Source organism: Macaca nemestrina, chromosome 4, assembly GCF_043159975.1.
Source record: "Macaca nemestrina isolate mMacNem1 chromosome 4, mMacNem.hap1, whole genome shotgun sequence".
Lineage (NCBI taxonomy): Eukaryota > Metazoa > Chordata > Mammalia > Primates > Cercopithecidae > Macaca > Macaca nemestrina.
In genome coordinates this window covers 161,944,284-161,961,819 of record NC_092128.1, presented here as the reverse complement: position 1 = coordinate 161,961,819, position 17,536 = coordinate 161,944,284, and the positions used below count along the sequence as shown (strand labels likewise).

Genomic DNA, 17,536 nt, shown 5'->3' with positions numbered 1-17,536 from the left:
GACTAAATGTCTAGTGAGAGGCAAAGTTATATAGGAAGATAAATTATCATACAATGTAGTGTTAGTAACACTAAGTGCATGAACAAAAGCTAAGGACACAGAAGACAACAACTAGGAGAAAGGTACGAGGACTTCAAAAAAAAAGGACATCTTCTGAATTTTAATTAGTTGTGTTAATTTGGTGTACAATTAACTGGATTTTTACCTAACAAGTTTTCAATCTGCTAAATTTGTAAAGCAGATACTGTCTTTTTGTCTACAATAGTAATAAGGCAAAAAAATGAATAATCACTTATGTACTAGTCCCTCAATCTCTGCAAATGGCAAAGACTCCACCTTCTCTTAGCCTTTGTAAAACAAATCAGTGGAGGGAATGTGATTAATGGGAATGGATCTGTGGATTCATTTACTACCTTTGATAATGAATCTGTGGTAATTTACTACTAATTGCTAAGGTAGGTATGTATAGAGGCATGCTCCTCCAAAACTATTCATTTTATTTTCATACAGTTCTACAGGACTCGAGGTATTGTATTTGTGCTAAATGGAGCAGAGTAGGGTGGAATTGGTATTGGTTGTGGTCTTCAGTTGGCTGGAACCTAGATTCCAACTTCATAAAGTCAGTTTCACTGTTGTTGGTTTGCCATTGATAAGGTGATTATACTGGAAGATGGAGATTAAGGATGTATTTCTTCCTAACAAATTTGCTCAGAAGAGCTAATAATAACCAAATTCTTATATCTACTTAGTAATCATCACTGAACCTATATGAGAAAAAAATGCATGTGCTAGTTTATGAGAGTTCATGATGGTGCAATTGGTATTCCAAAAATACAAAAAAAATGTGCATCTTACACTCTACTGATTAATGTTTATAATGCATGATGTAATAAGTGTTCCTGATTCTACCAAGATCATACTATTACCAGTGAGTTTGGGGTAAATCTTATCATTTACTCCATACGATGGGCATTCTTCCCTTTTTCCAGTTCTCAGGGAATGCTTTCAACTTTTCCCCATTCAGCGTTTTGTTGGCTGTGAGTTTGTCATAGATGGCTTTTATAAGATTACGGTATCTCCCTTGTATGCTGATTTTACTGACAGTTTTAATCATAAAGCGACGCTGGATTTTGTCAAATGCTTTTTCCGCATCTATTGAGATAATCACGTGGTTTTTGTTTTTAATCCTGTTTATGTGGTGTATCACATTTGCTGACTTGCATATGTTAAACTATCCTTGCATCCCTGCTATGAGACCCACTTTATCATGACGGGTTATCTTTTATGTTGTTGGATTTGATTAGCTAGATATTTTGTTAAGGATTTTAGGATCTATGTTCATCAGGAATATCGGCCTGTAGTTTTCTTTTTTGGTTATGTCCTTTCCTGGTTTTGGTATTAGGATGATACTGGCTTCATAGGATGATTGAGGGAGGGTTCCCTCTTTCTCTATCTTGTGGAATAGTGTCAATAGGATTGCTACCAACTCTTCTTTGAATGTCTGGCAGAATTCTGCTGTGAATCCATCTGATCCTGGTCTTTTTCATGTTCGTAATTTTTAAATTATCATTTCAATCTCGCTTCTTGTTATTGGTCTGTTCAAGGTATCTAGTTCTTCCTGATATAAGCTAGTGGGGTTGTATCTTTCCAGGAATTTATCTATCTCTTCTAGGTTTTCTAGCTTATATGCATAAAGGTGTTCATAGTAGCCTGGAATGATGTTTTGTGTTTCTGTGTTGTCAGTTCTAATATCTCTGTTTCATTTCTTATTGAGCTTATTTGGCTTTTCTCTCTTCTTTTCTTGGTTAATCTTGCTAATGATCTACCAATTGTATTTATCTTTTCAAAGAACCAGGTTTTTTGTTTCATTTATCTTTTGTATTTTTTGTTTCAATTTCATTTAGTTCTGCTCTGAACTTGGTTATTTTCTTTCTTCTGCTGGGTTTGGTTTGTTCTTGTTTCTCTAGTTCCTGGGGGTGTGACTTTAGAGTGTCTGTGCTCTTTCACACTGTTTCATGTAGGTGTTTAGGCTATGAACTTTCTTCTTAGTGCCATTTTTGCTGTGTTCCAGAGGTTTTGATAGGTTGTGTCACTATTGTCATTAAGTTCAAATACTTTTTTAATTTCCATCTTGATTTCATTTTTGACCCAATGATCATTCAGGAGCAGGTTATTTAATTTCCATGTATTTGCATGTTTTCAAAGGTTCCTTTTGGAATTGATTTCCAGCTTTATTTCACTGTGGTCTGAGAGAGTGCTTGGTATAATTTCAATTTTCATAAATTTATTGGGGCTTGCTTTGTGGCCTGTCATATGGCCTATCTTGGAGGAAGTGCTGTATGCTGTTGAAAAGAATGTGTATTCTGTGATTACTGGATGAAATGCTCTGTGCATATCTGTTAAGTCCATTTGTTCCAGGGTGTAGTTTAAATCCATTATTCTTTGTTGATTTTCTGTCTTAATGACCTGTCTAGTACTGTCAGTGGACTATTGAAGTCCCCTGTTATTATTGTGTTGCTTTCTGTCTCATTTTTTAGGTCTATTAGTAATTGTTTTATAAATTTAGGAGCTGCAATGTTAGGTGCATATATGTTTAGGATTGTGATACTTTCTTGTTGGACTAGCCCTTTTATCAATATATAATGTCCCTCTTTGTCTTTTTAAACTGCTGTTGCTAGAAACTTTTGAATGGGAAAAGGAACAGTCAGCACAGTAGACAGACAACCCACAGAATGAGAAAAAATCTTTACAATCTATACACCTGACAGAGGACTAACATCCAGACTCTACAATAAACTCAAACAAATTGACAAGAAAAAAAACGAGCAATCCCATGTAGTGGACATTCGAGAGGGACACATTTACCATGGAAGCATAGCCGATGCCAGAGAACGAAGACCAGATCCTTTCCCAGTAGGTAATGCCCCCTTCAGAGGTGTACTGGCCTGTGATGATCTCCAAGAAAAACACAGGCAGGCCGCTCCAAAACAGGAAAGTATGAGAAATTCTCCTTGCCATTCTTGTAGCGGAGGTACTGAAGCGCCAGACGTGGCCCAGGCCCACAAAGCCGCCAGCCACGGAGATCACCAAGTCGATCTTGCTGGACCACTGCTGCCTCTGCGGAGGTTTTCCCTCGGGCTTGTCCTCAGACCGCTCTCAGGGTCTTCCCCAGCGAGGGCTTCAGGATGTCCTGTGGAAATCTTTCCAGACACTGCAGCTTCTCCTTGGTGGCCGTCTCCTCGCTTTCCCACATGGAGATGAGGAACTAAGGCTTAGAGACGTTAAGCAACTTAACCAAAGTTGCACAGCCAGAATGTGGTGGTAGAAAGGTTTTTGACATATGCCTGAATAGTGATACAAAAAAAGGAAGGGGTCTGTCTGTGTTTACATAATTTTTTCCCTTCCCTAAGAAAACACACAAAAATAAATAATGAGATACAGAAATTAGCATTAATAGCTACTTTGGATGGTACTTTACCCAGGTTAGCACTAATTATTCCTTTGTGGAAATGAATTTATTGTTATGCAGCTTACAGTGAAAATGTTAAAGAGAGATTAATATCTCTCAACCACAAATTAAATGCCTGGGGGCCATGACCTCTCCAAGGAGCTAAGAATAATCTATCAGTGAAAACTAATATAAGGATTTAGAATGGTATTCTTGTCTATACTTGGTAGCATTTTAAAATACAGGGCTTCTATTTCAAATATGAATAATTATTTTTAACATCTCACACCATATGGCTTTTTTATTATGATAGCACCAATACAATTTATGTCTGTAATAGCACTATATTAGGATTTATAACTATGTTTTAAGCTCTATAATTTTAAACAAATTCTACAGAACAAGAAAAGTAATTAATATTCCTTGATATTCTTTTCTCTAATAAACTCAATGCAGCCTTAGTAGAATAAAGGAAAAGGTAACTACATAGATAGTAACATGACTTTTAAGCTCTGAATTAATTTGAGAAGAATAATAATATAATTAATGATGGAGATTAACAAATTTTTACACCTCAGATTGCCAATAACGCTTGTCTTATTAAAATTTAAATTAGCCTTACTGAGCTCCCAAATAAGACTCTTTCATGATTCTATCTATTGTTAAGTATAATGTATTTTAGATTTTTTAAAATGTCAAATTATATTATTTTCATTTTCTCTTTGGAAATGAATTTTCTCAACTTCTTTCCAATTTTCTCTTTGTCTGTTACAAGTTTTGTATATATTTTTATAAGAGGAGGAAAAATGTATACGGAGAGTGCCTAATCCTAAGTACCAGACAACCAGGGAATGTTCGAAATACGTATTATCCAAGAATTCCAAGTGTCAATGGGCTGGATTAATATAGGCCTCTGATGAAATTTTTATGATGGAATATTGTGTTGTCACTACATTATTCTTCACTCAGTTAAGTAATACTTTTGAAATTTCTTGTTCTAGTCTTTTCTTTCTTACACAATGATCCCGTAGGAATTTGCCCTTTGCTTGCTTTACAGAGAGCTCAGTTTCCCTTGAAGAGTTCCTACTTCTTCTAAGAGTGCCTCGTCTTTTTAGCCTTTATGAACCAAGCAACCTTTACAGAAGGCTACATAATTTCTAACTTTATCTTAACTCTCTGGTCAGGAAACACAAACGTCCCTATCTTTCAGCAGTTTGTAAAACTCTTACTTTATTGTTGAATTAATAACATCGAAATGTCATGTTCCGAACAATTTTTTGACTTGTTCTTTGATTCATTCAAGAGAGTAAAGTTAGATACAGAGTCTTTGTGTTCCAGCTACTATGAATTATTTTTCCTGAGATAGATACCAAAGAGTTTATCACCACACTTTGAGCCTGGTAATTATTTTAAAAAAGGTTAAAAACAATTTGTATAAAAATCCATGCTACCTACTTTTCTCATTTTTCTTTATAATCGTAACTAGAAGTACTTTTTTTTCACGACTTGTAAATTAAACATTAAAATTAAAAGAAAAATCTAAGTTCGTGTCCTCAAAGTGATAAAATGAAAATAATGGCAGCACATAATCATTGATGAAATATGGGCATAGAGTAGCAAAGAACAGGGAACAAAATAGAAATCTAGATAGAGTTTCGAGTAAAGTATATGTTAGAAACTTCTGTTTTAAGAGTGATAAGAAAGTCACAATGAAGTTTTATTATTTTATGCATATGGGGAGAAATGTATGTTTTTGCTTTGTACTCCCTTTAGAATAGAGGTACTTCATCTCCGGATTTCAGTTTTGACAAAAATTGTAGACATGGACATCAATCAATTCTGAGTTCCTGGCCGAGCATGGTGCCTCATGCCTGCAATTCCAGAGCTTTTGGAGGCCAAGTCCAGAAGATAACTTTTGGCCAGGAGTTCAAGACCTACCTAGATAACACAAGTGAGACCCCATTCAGGGTTGCAGTGAACTATGATCATGCTGCTGCACTGCAGCCTGGGTGTTGGTGCAAGACCCTGTCTCTTAAAAGAAAAAAAAAAATCTATGAGTCTCTTCTGTGTCAGGTTGTGCCTTGGAATATGAGATACTAATATTAACAATTACAGATTTTTTCTGGATCATTAAAGGCACTCTGGTTTCTATGAACACTACGGCTTACATAACTACTAGTTCTTGTGCATCAACTCTTGGATCATCTACATTTTTCTTATGATACTGCCTTTAACACATCATTCTGTGAAAAGGCCTTGAAACTTATAGTAATAATTTGAATCAACATCTATTCCAGCTAAAAATCATCATAGAGGCTTGCAAAAGGGTCTGACATTTAAAAAAATGAAATTATCTATTTAATGGTAGAAGAATCATTTAAGAGATGACATTATTGGTACGAAGATGAAAGGAGAAAAAATATTCAAGAGGAGGATTACCTTTTGAATGTGTATTTTCATCATAAATAAAAAAGTAAAAGGTAAATGTAGGGCAGAAAGAAAATTCTACTTTAGTAGGTACACATTATTATCTTCAGCCACTTTTAAAAGATAAAACATAGTTCAAAGCAGCAGACCTCTGTAAAAAGAGAACTGTCACGTTGCTTTAAAAGACTTGAAATGTATTATAACTGAAAGATTTTATAAAATTGTCTTCCCTGTAGTTCTCAGAATGAAGTGGAATAATAAAGTGTCTTAAAGTGATCAGGAAAGGAGATAGAATAATTGCATTCTCAAGGTCTTTCCCAAACCTATAATTTTATGAATACTTCATTAGCTGTAGTCATATTCAATAAAAACTGTCATAAAACAAAATTTATTTCGTGGTCACAGAAGTTACACTTTTACTCACAGTACTTCTCTTTCTGAGAATTTCAGAAAAATACTTCATTACATAGTCATATGTAAAATGTACTGTTTGGTCAAAGTAAAACTAAGTTTGACATTGACCTTCAAATATTTAACTAAGACACAATATTTTTACATGGGTTCTATTTGTTAGAAGATAATAAAGCAGAAACAAGCAGGCAGTATATGTGAATATGATTCGATTTCACTAAAATTCTTATTTATCCAGAAATGGAATTCCTTTAATAGTGCTTGAACATGTCTTTTATAATGCTTTCTAATTAAGTGAAGTGCTTTACGTATGTTTCTATATGTAATTTCATTTAAATGACCTCTAGCCCCGCATTCCAAAGAGCCGTGTACATTAGGAAATACATTAGGAGCCACCATAGCAGGTTGGTTGGGGATTTTTCCTCTTAAAAACAAACAACAAAAGCACCATTTGGTATTATTAATAAAATTTTATTTGTAAAAAGTACAACTGCATAAAAATTAATCCAACACGACTTCTTTAAAATGATCCTTGTAATTTCCAATGCAAACTAAATATGCAAATGTATAACTACACTTGCACCTATGGAAAGTGTAAACTTCTTTTTTTTTTTTTTTACAGTTTTATTATTATTATTATTATTATACTTTAAGTTGTAGGGTACATGTGCATAACGTGCAGGTTTGTTACATATGTATACTTGTGCCATGTTGGTGTGCTGCACCCATCAACTTGTCATTTACATCAGGTATAACTCCCAATGCAATCCCTCCCCCCTCCCCCCTCCCCATGACAGGCCCCTGTGTGAGATGTTCCCCTTCCTGAGTCCAAGTGATCTCATTGTTCAGTTCCCACCTATGAGGGAGAACATGTGGTGTTTGGTTTTCTGTTCTTGTGATAGAATAGAAGCTTTAATATTGAATTTTGCGTAAGAGTAAGACTATCTTCATATTATATAGCACCGTATTACTTCCCAGAAAACCACTATATGTGATTTATGGAACTCTGAGCATAAGTATACATACTGTTCTAAATTATTACTAAAATTATTAACAGATGATGCCTTATTTACATGCAAAATTTCCAAATCGGTGGCTACACTTTCTATTATGTAATGTTTTGAAGAAATTGCAGCAGTTTTTTTTATAGTGAAGGCTTAATCCTGTCTAGCAAACTGATAAAGATATAATCATCTTCATTAATTTGAAACATTATAAATATGTAATGAGATAAGTGAAATGGCTTTAAATAATTAGAGGAAAACCTCAAACTGTTCCATTTCCTGGTCAATCAATAAGAAATGATCCTGAACAAGAGTCAGATGACCTCTGAAAATTTTATCCTTTTAGTAATTATGCCAATGTTAATAAAGTTAGACAATCTCCACTCAATTTGACCTTATAATAGAATTATAATTGAATATTAAATTAAAAGATGCAATTAAGATTTAAACAAAATGCTTTCATATTTTGGAGCTGAAATATCTTTTAAATCTAAATTCTTTTAGAATTCAGATCTCTTAGTCACCTAATTAAAAGCAATAGTAAAGATTAAAATACAATAAACAAAGAGAAAGACGGGGCTGTTAAGAAGCAAGGAATGATTTGTAAAGAAAATAAAATTTTTAACCTATAAAATGTGTATTTTAAAGATATAAATACAGTAATTCTACTTTTGTGTTGTGATAGAAGGATTCATTATTTTATCAATGTTCAGACATTTTTATTTACATATGATATTTTTTAGAAAGAATCGTCCATCTTGTCAAGAACAGAATTAATTAATAGGTTCTTTTTATACTGCATCATGTAAAAGCTTTGTAGTTAAAACATGTTCCTAACACAATAATCCAGGCACAGAAAAATAAACTTTACATGTTCTTACTTATTTGTGGGAGCTAAACATTAAAAAAATTAAATTCATGGTGATAGAATGATGGTTACCAGAAGCTTGAAAGGGTAGTTGATGAGGGGATGTGGGGTATTGGCTAAGGTTAATGGGTACAAAAAAATTAGAAATAATGAATAAGATCTAGTATTTGATAGGAAAACTGGGTGACTATAGTCAGTAACAATTTAATTGTACATCTTAAAATAACCAAAAGCATATAATTGGATTCTTTGTAACACAAAGGATAAATGCTAAAGTTATGGATACCACATTGACCCTGATGTGAGTATGATACATAGCATGGCTGTATCAAAATATCTCATGTACCACATAAATATATGCACCTGCTATGTACCCACAAAAATAATTAAAAATTTTAAAATAAAAATTAAATTTCAACTAATAGTATAGGTAAGAAATAATATAAAATGGAACATACTATATTCTTGTATATTTTAAAATATAATTTAAGGGATAACCAAATAGTAGTATTATTGGACACCAGTGCTTTGTATTTGACACCTTTTTTGAATAAGTTCACACATCAAACAGAAATGAATACCTACTCCCAACGTACCTATCACATTTTATGTGAGAGGAAAATTAAATGGTCCTTTCATAATCGTGTTCTTTAGGCAAGACTGGACATTGCTTCTCTCCCTTAGTACCATGACCTTCTTTAAGTTTTGAAATTAATCACATTGAAGATATTTAAATACATCTTCTCCTTTTCGTTTTGGGCTTTTGTCTATTTTTCTATAGAAATGTTATGACATAGCAAACTTATTCTTATGACATATTAAAAAACATATCTTAGGTTCAATCCCTTCTGTGTTTTAGATTTTTGAAAATATATTGTTGAGAAGCAAAGAGCCCAATCCTTGATGTGCTATATACTCCACTAGTGAAATGTTTTCAAGCCCACTTGTTTTTAAGTGAAAGAAGGATGCAGGTAGCATTACCTAGGAGGATTCTGCATTAGCTACACATGGGCTGGCATACGTCAAAAAGTCATTTTAGAACACATTGCCAAATAACTAACTTTCAAATCTACTGAGAATGTTTTTCCTCTTTCCCTTGGGATACTGGTACACACGATGTTAATTTGGTGTGAATGAGACATAAATAGAAACAAATTGTGAGATGCTTCCTATATTGATACATGGTTACTCAAAGAGAAAGCTATGACCATTAATATGAATGACATAAGAAAGCATTATGATTGGCCGGGCGCGGTGGCTCAAGCCTGTAATCCCAGCACTTTGGGAGGCCGAGACGGGCGGATCACGAGGTCAGGAGATCGAGACCATCCTGGCTAACACGGTGAAACCCTGTCTCTACTAAAAAATACAAAAAACTAGCCGGGCGAGGTGGCGGGCGCCTGTAGTCCCAGCTACACAGGAGGCTGAGGCAGGAGAATGGCATAAACCCGGGAGGCGGAGCTTGCAGTGAGCTGAGATGGGGCCACTGCACTCCAGCCTGGGCGGCAGAGCGAGACTCCGTCTCAAAAAAAAAAAAAAAAGAAAGCATTATGATTGTTACAGGTGGGATTAATAATTTAAAGACTAAAGTCACCATATTTAACCATTATATTTTAGTCCATATAAAATAAAGGTGAATTGTTGGATTTATTACAAAATGTAGCTTTGTTAAAACCAATTAAGGCTGGGCGTGGTGGCTCAAGCCTGTAATCCCAGCACTTTGGGAGGCCGGGGCGGGCGGATCATGAGGTCAGGAGATCGAGACCATCCTGGCTAACACGGTGAAGCCCCATCTCTACTAAAAATACAAAAAAAACTAGCCGGGCGCGGTGGTGGCGCCTGTAGTCCCAGCTACTCGGGAGGCTGAGGCAAGAGAATGGCGTGAACCCGGGAGGCGGAGCTTGCAGTGAGCCGTGATTGCGTCACTCCAGCCTGGGCGACAGAGTGAGACTCTGTCTCAAAAAAAAAAAACAAAAACAAAAAAAAAACAACCAATTAAACAAGAACTGAATTAAGGGAATTTTTAAAGAACAATTTTCTGTTTTGAATTTATAAACTCAAGGTAAACGATATTATTATATAGCATATATGCATCCTAATAGAGTTTGTTTTTTATTTTTGAGAAATACAAACCGGATATTTATAAAAATACTGTGACAATATATTAGGTGGCGCTTATAATGTAAAAATAATTTTGCTGCTGCTTTTTTTCTCCTAAATTAGAAGCTTAGTTTTTTTGTTTGTTTTGCTTTTGATACTTGGACGTTAGAAAACATGTGAGTTCTGGTTGGCATTTTTGGTGAACTTTTCCATTTTGAGTTCATTTTTATGCTGCTTTCTAATTTCTGAAAATACTTCCCACATGACATATTGCACACATTCGGTATCCAGCTCATCCGTAGATCAATGTACACTTTTCTTGGCTGAGAATCATTTTCTGTTTTGCAGATAATTTTAAAGCTTGCCATTTTGAGAAAAAGGGAGTGAAGGTCAAGTGTATTAACTATCATTTTTAAAAAACCATACTAACAAACTTGCTTGCCAGATAATGTCACCCTCAAATAGGCCTTGCAGCAGAGTGACTTCTGTTCCTTGAGGGCTTCAGGCTCCTACATAAATTCAGAGCCATGTTCACTTACAAAGAATTGATTTCCAGCTGAGTGGGCAGAATCAATGGATCAACTGTTACAGATTTTACTACTTGTACCCTTGGCCAGAGCCTGTGATTTGTGTTTACAATCCGTAAGAGTTTTCAGGCCCTTCAGATCTGCCTGTACCTAAAAATTATTTATAGTAAAGCGACACTTTTAAAGCTATACCTCTGCCATTAACATCACAGCCTATTTATCTGGGTATTTCAATTCACTTTAAGTAATTATGAAAATATTATAAATATCTTAATATTTGTCTATTCACAGAACTGATAATTTGAATCATTTCTAACCTTTAGCCAAAGAAAATATATATGTGTGTACCTATGTATCTATGTATATATGTGTGTATATATATAATGTATATTGTTAGTGAAGAATCTAAAGGAACATGGTTTTTCTTAACTTTATCTGAAAAAAGAAAATGCATGAAACACTGATATATAATTTTTTAACATTTTTATTGAAAAAGATTGAGAACTGAATAAACAGTGAAATGTGGTCTTAACAAGGTTGAGGAAAGGCAGTTTTTAGACAGAAAGTTGTTTTCCCTTCAAATAAAATATTATGGTCTTAGATCTTTTTTGCTTTCAGGGAAATGTTGATAAAGTACAAAATGTATGTTAATGAATATAAAAACCAGTAGTATACAATGAATAAGATATGGAAAATTAAATATCCCTTTTAAGGAGATAACTTAAATACATTATAGTATATTTATGTAATTAAAAGTTTAAATGATTAAGACAAAAGTATTAAAATGTTAAATGAAAGTGGTGTCTGTGTATGGACCAGACAGAATCCTTTAGAGATAGGTAAAATATTAGCAGGCAAAAGAATGTATAAAATGATTGCTTTTAGCTTCTTTGTTATCCTAAAATATAAGCACATAAATTAATTCTGGTGGATCATATTTCTAAAATTTGCTATTTCTTAAGGATTGGGTTGGGTGGTGGTCTGGGTCGGGTACGCAATTGAACATTTACTTTCTCTTTCACAATGTCTTGTATCATCTGACATTTTACATCTACAACGTGTGTTAGGGTTCTCCAAAGGGGCAGAACTAATAGGCTATATGTAGACATAAAAGGGAGTTTATGAGGGAGAATTGGCTCATTCAATCACAAGTCCCATGATAGGCCGTCTGCAAGCTGAGGAGGTAGGAAACCAGTAGGGACTCGGTCCAAGTCCCAAAGCATTAAAAGTACAAAACCCAACAGTGCAGTCTTCAGTCTGTGGCTGAAGGCCCAAAAGTCCCTGGCAAATCACTGGTGTATGTCCAAGAGTCCAAAGGCCGAAGAACCTGGAGTCTGATGTTCAAGGGCAGGAAGCATCCAGCACAAGAGAAAGATGAAAGCTGGAAGACTCAGCAAGCCAGCCTCTTCCAACTTCTTCCCTCTGCTTTCTCTAGCCTCGCTGGCAGCTGATGAGATAATGCCCACCCACATTGTGAGTGGTTCTTCCACTCCCAATCCACTGACTCAAATGTTAATCTCTTCTGACAATGCCCTCACAGACACACCCAGAAACAATACTTTGCATCCAATCAAGTTGATACTTAATATTAACCATCACACAACCAGAAAATGAGATCAAGATTTTCCACTTTAAAAGTGAAATAAAAATTCTTAATTGTGATTGCTTAAATGCATGTGCCTGTGTTTATATGAACAGCCAAATAATAGTACAAAAATGTATTTGTTTAGCATATATATATATAAATTATTATGAGGCTTAATGTCTATTTTTTACTTTAAGAAAATGGATGGGGGCTTTTGCTCAGTTGTTAATAGAATGTATTTTTGTTCTTTTTCTGAAGAATTTTGTTCTGTTCTGTTTAGTTTTTGTTTGGGGCGGTTACTCTTAGAACTAATTACATATTTATCATTGCTAGACTTAATCAAGTAAATATTGTGTCCCAACTCATGCAGGTATGTTCCAATTCATGGCATAAATTATGTTTACCAGACAAGCTTGTCTCTACCTTACTTCCTTTTGTTTTTATTCCTTACCCTCATCTCTACCTTATGTGTCATTAATTTCAGTAAATAAACTTTAAAAAATTGTTAAAACAGTTTTAGATTTACTGAAATACAGCAAGATTGCGTATAGAAAATTTCCATACACTCCATACCCATTTTCTCCTATTATTAATGTCTTACAAATAGTATGGCACATGTGTCAAGATCATTGAGCCAAAATTGGTACATTATTATGTAGTCTGTAGGTTTTTTTCAGATTTCTTTAGTTTTTATCTAATGTCTCTTTTTCTCTTGCAGGATTACATACAGAGTATTACACTATATTGAGTCATCATATGTTCCTAGGCTCCTCTTGACTATGATTGTTTATCAGAGTTTTCTTGTGTATCAGGATATTGACAGTTTGAGAGTATTGGTCAGACATTTTATAGAATGCCTCCCAGTTAGAATCTGTCTGATTATTTTCTCATGATTAGACTGAGGTTTCTCATGATTAGACTGAGGTTCTTGGGAGGAAAACCACAGAAACAAAGAAGTACCACTTGTATTACATCATATTAGAGAATACACTATCATACCACCAGCATTCTATTAGTCTTGGACAACTGGTTGAAGTAGAGTTTATCAGGTTCCTCTACTGTAGTTTTTCTGGCCCCCAGCCCCATTGCATCCTATAGTATTTGGAAGGAATTCACTTGTGTGTCATCCACTCTTAAGGAATGGGGGGTTATAGGCCACATCCTTGATGGGGGAATATCTATATAATTTGTTTGGAATTCTTTTTTTTAAATGGGAGATTTGTATTTTTGTATCATTATTTAGTGAATTATTTATTTATAATGGTATTTATATCAGCACGGACTTGTGAATATTTATTCCATGTTTTGGTTTACATTCTAATACTTACATTTTTAGGAAGTGTAAATACATTATGAGATATTACTGTAAGTGCAGGAATGGGAATCTCTTGAGTTGGGTCCATTAGGAGACACTCAGTGTTTGTTTAACCAAGGAATATATGTATAATCATTAGAGTTCACATGCTATAGGGGTTAATGACAAAAAAAAAAAAAAGGTAACATCAATCTGACCTCAGACAACTTTATTTTAGACAAGGCAACTTACCTAGAGCAGAAGCTATTGGAGCTATAAACTGGTAGGAAAACTTAATGGTAATTTTGATGAATTGCTGGAGGCTGAGTATGGATTGTCAGGAACACAAGAAACTCCTGGGTCCTCACAGTCTTGAGGTGGTACCATAAACAAAACAAAAGGACAAGTCAGAGACTGAGAAAAATATTTGAAAACCATATATCTGATAAAGGTTTTGTATCCAAAAGTATACAAAGAACTGCTAAAACTCAACAATAAGAAAACAAATAACACAATCAAAAAATGGGCAAAGGTTCTGAAATGACACCTCACCAAATAAGACACACAGATGGAAAATAAGCATATGAAAAGCAGCTCATTATCATTTGGCATCACAAAAATTGCAAATTAAAACAGAAATGAGATATCACTAGAAACCTACTAGATGGGTGAAAATAATAATAATAAAAACAATGACAACAATAAAATAAAAGGCTGAACATAGCAAACACTGGAAAGGGTACAGAGCAAAAACAACACTCATTGCATTTGGGAATAAAGAATGGTATAGCCATTTTAGAAGACAATTTTGCTGTGTTTTATACAGCTTTGAAACATAGCTTCTTAATATGACCCAGCAATTGTATATCTAGGTGTTCAACGAACTGAATTGAAAACATGTTCACAGGCCGGGCATGGTGGCTCACATCTGTAATCCCAGTACTTTGGGAGGTCGAGGTAGGTGGATCACCTGAGGTGGGGAGTTCAAGACCAGCTTGACCAACATGAAGAAATCCCGTCTCTACTAAAAATATAAATTAGTCAGGTATGGTGGTGCAAGCCTGTAATCCCAGCTACTCGGGAGGCTGAGGCAACAGAATCACTTGAACCCAGGAAGTAGAGGTTGCAGTGAGCCAAGTTCGCACCATTGCACTCCAGCCTGAGCAACAAGAGCGAAATTCCATCTTAGAATAAATAAATAAATAAAACATGCTCACAAAACACTTATGCATGAATGTTTCTAGCCCTTTAGTCTCACCAAAAACTGGAAAAAAGAAAGATACCCTTCTAGAGGTGAATGACTAAACACACTTGGTATATCTATATGTAGGATATTATTCAGTGATAAAAATAAACGAGATATCAAGCTATAAAAACAGAATGAATCTTAAATGCATATTGCTAAGTGAAAGAAGACAATCTGAAGAAGCTATATACTTTATGATTCCAATGATAGGATATTCTGAAAAAGGGAACATTATAGACAATAAAGAAATCAGTGGTTGCCAAGGCTTTGGGAGGCAGAAAAGGAGAGTTGAATAGGTAAAGCACAGAGGAATTTTTAGGAAAGTGAAACTATTCTGTAAATAATGTAATAGTGGAAACATGATGCTATTCGTTTGTCAAAATTCATAAACCTTTACAGGGAAAATAATAAACCTGATGTTCAAACATTTTAAGAAATCCTTCAAGAGTTCAGAAGATGGGAGGAGAGAATGCAAAACATGTAAAAAAAAAAACCTAGCTATATTACAAATCTATAAAACAATTTTATCGATCATTGAAAATGAGTAAAATTTTGAAGATTAAAATTTTACGTAAGCACTGTATTCACATTGATAATGTTGTTTCCTATGGACATACTGTTTAACAATTCTGATACCACTAGACATCAGTTAAATGAATGACCGGTGATGGCAGCCATATTTCTCACAGCTGGAGAGGAAGCTACAAATAAACAAGGGGACAAGGCTAGAAAGATCCTTGTAGCAATGGATCAGAATTGGATGCATTGCTATTCACTCATGTTTACCTTAATACGGATACAGATGGTTACATATAGACACATTTGTAGATATTGTATATACATGGGTTAATATACACACATATATTTATCTGATGTCTGCTCAGTAGGACTGTAAGCAATGGCACCACAACAGCAATGAGCACACGTAGTGCCACAGATCTTGGTATTTAATACCACTCTCTAACAAAGAAACCAGGTTCATGAAGAGATGGCAGACTCAGGAACAAGGAAGGCACAAAGTAACCCAGAGCATCTTGTAGAAAGCAAAAGTAGTGTTTTCACACACACACAGACACACACACAGAAAGAAAGAGAGACAGAGAGAGAGAGATTTTTTTAAGGAAATAAATGGTAAAGGGTCAGAACCATGATAGCTATTCTGAGAGTGAAACCAAAGGAACTGATAGGGAAACAGTACGGAGAAAGACTCTATCAGCTTTTGACTTATTTAAATGTGAAGACTAGGAGGAAGAGAAGTACCCTAAAAGTGCTATTCTCCATTTAAGACTTCTGTGATATCATCCTGAAAAGCATGTCATAGCCTCCTAGTATTACAACACCAATGTTTCCCTTTAATTTTTCTAAACACAGACCTTTCTTTCTGTAGGTAGTACTTGTAACCTCTCCTTCTTCATTGACAGCTTCTACTTTGTCTTTATTAAACCCTCTCAAACTCTGACACCACTCCAGTATGCCTCGTTATAGTTAATGAAACCTTTACCCTAGGAGGGCATGGAATGAGAGTGAGAAGTGTGGCGAGGAAGAACACATTAGAGGGCTAAAGGAAGTCCAGTGTGGCTAAATTGAGAAGGTCAAATAAAGATTGGCTCTGGAAGCAGTTGGATAACTAGACAAGAAATTGAATACCTGTCTGAATGTGAATTGTATTTACAGTGACAAGAAAAAATAGAGGAGCCACTAAGTGTAGTTGTTGCGAGGATAGATTAGTTCAATTATAGATCTGTTCATCTGAGATGCCTGTGAGAAATCGAAAAGAACTGATATAGGAAGAAGTTGGATATTCAGGTTTTCAGTTCAGGAAACAAACAAGATCTAGGTTTAAATGGTGTATTTCAGAGTCATCATTCCCTAGGTATATAATTGAGGCCAAAGTTTAGGTACTTCTCTTATACTCCCTCAAATCCTTCCATGATCTCCGTTGCTCCATTAAGCACATAATATAGTAATTGACTCTTTTTCTTTTTTCATTAAACTCTATGAGTCTTAAGGATACCTTTAACAAATTCTTTGAGGGCAGGATTTGGTCTTATTCATCTTTATCTCTCCAGCACATTGTGCAATATTTATTTAATAAATAAATTCATCCTTTCACGTAAACTGCCTAAGTAGAAATTCTGTATGTTAAGTCAGCCATAATTAAGGTGAATAGGTATTATAATCCACACATTATGAAACATAAAGTAACTTCTGAATATTTACATGATTTACTCACTATGACATAGTAAGAAGTTACAGAGTTGAGAGTAGTAATCATCTTTTTACTTTTACCTTTTCTCTTGGCTATACATATTTCTTAATTATACTACGGAGAGTTTAATTTTCAACACTTTAGATATGCATGATTCCTAGCAGAGGACGGCTTCATCGGGCCCTTTAGTTTATTATTAATACCGAATGCTACAAAATATATATAACATTGCAAATGAATTGTCTCTTACAATGTGTCTAGAGTAAGCTGCACTAAGGATATACAAGCTTCAAATTTATTTTAAAGTGTGGAAGCTGCATAGCCAATATCCACTTGGGAATGAATGAATCCCAGTCTAAAAGTCCTTATTTCCAAGACACACATAATTACAATCTCTTACCAAATACCATGTTGGTG

The 17,536-nt window shown here is 34.7% G+C and overlaps 1 long non-coding RNA gene across 2 annotated transcripts in view; it reads right to left on the bottom strand.

Annotated features, from left to right (window-relative positions):
• The window catches only part of LOC105498538 (uncharacterized), an 81,879-nt gene that overhangs the window by 44,245 nt on the left and 20,098 nt on the right, over positions 1-17,536 (bottom strand). For both annotated transcript variants that reach the window (XR_011621738.1, XR_011621739.1), the window contains exon 3: positions 13,917-14,035. This is a non-coding gene — a long non-coding RNA (uncharacterized lncRNA). The remainder of the gene's footprint in view (positions 1-13,916; positions 14,036-17,536) is intronic.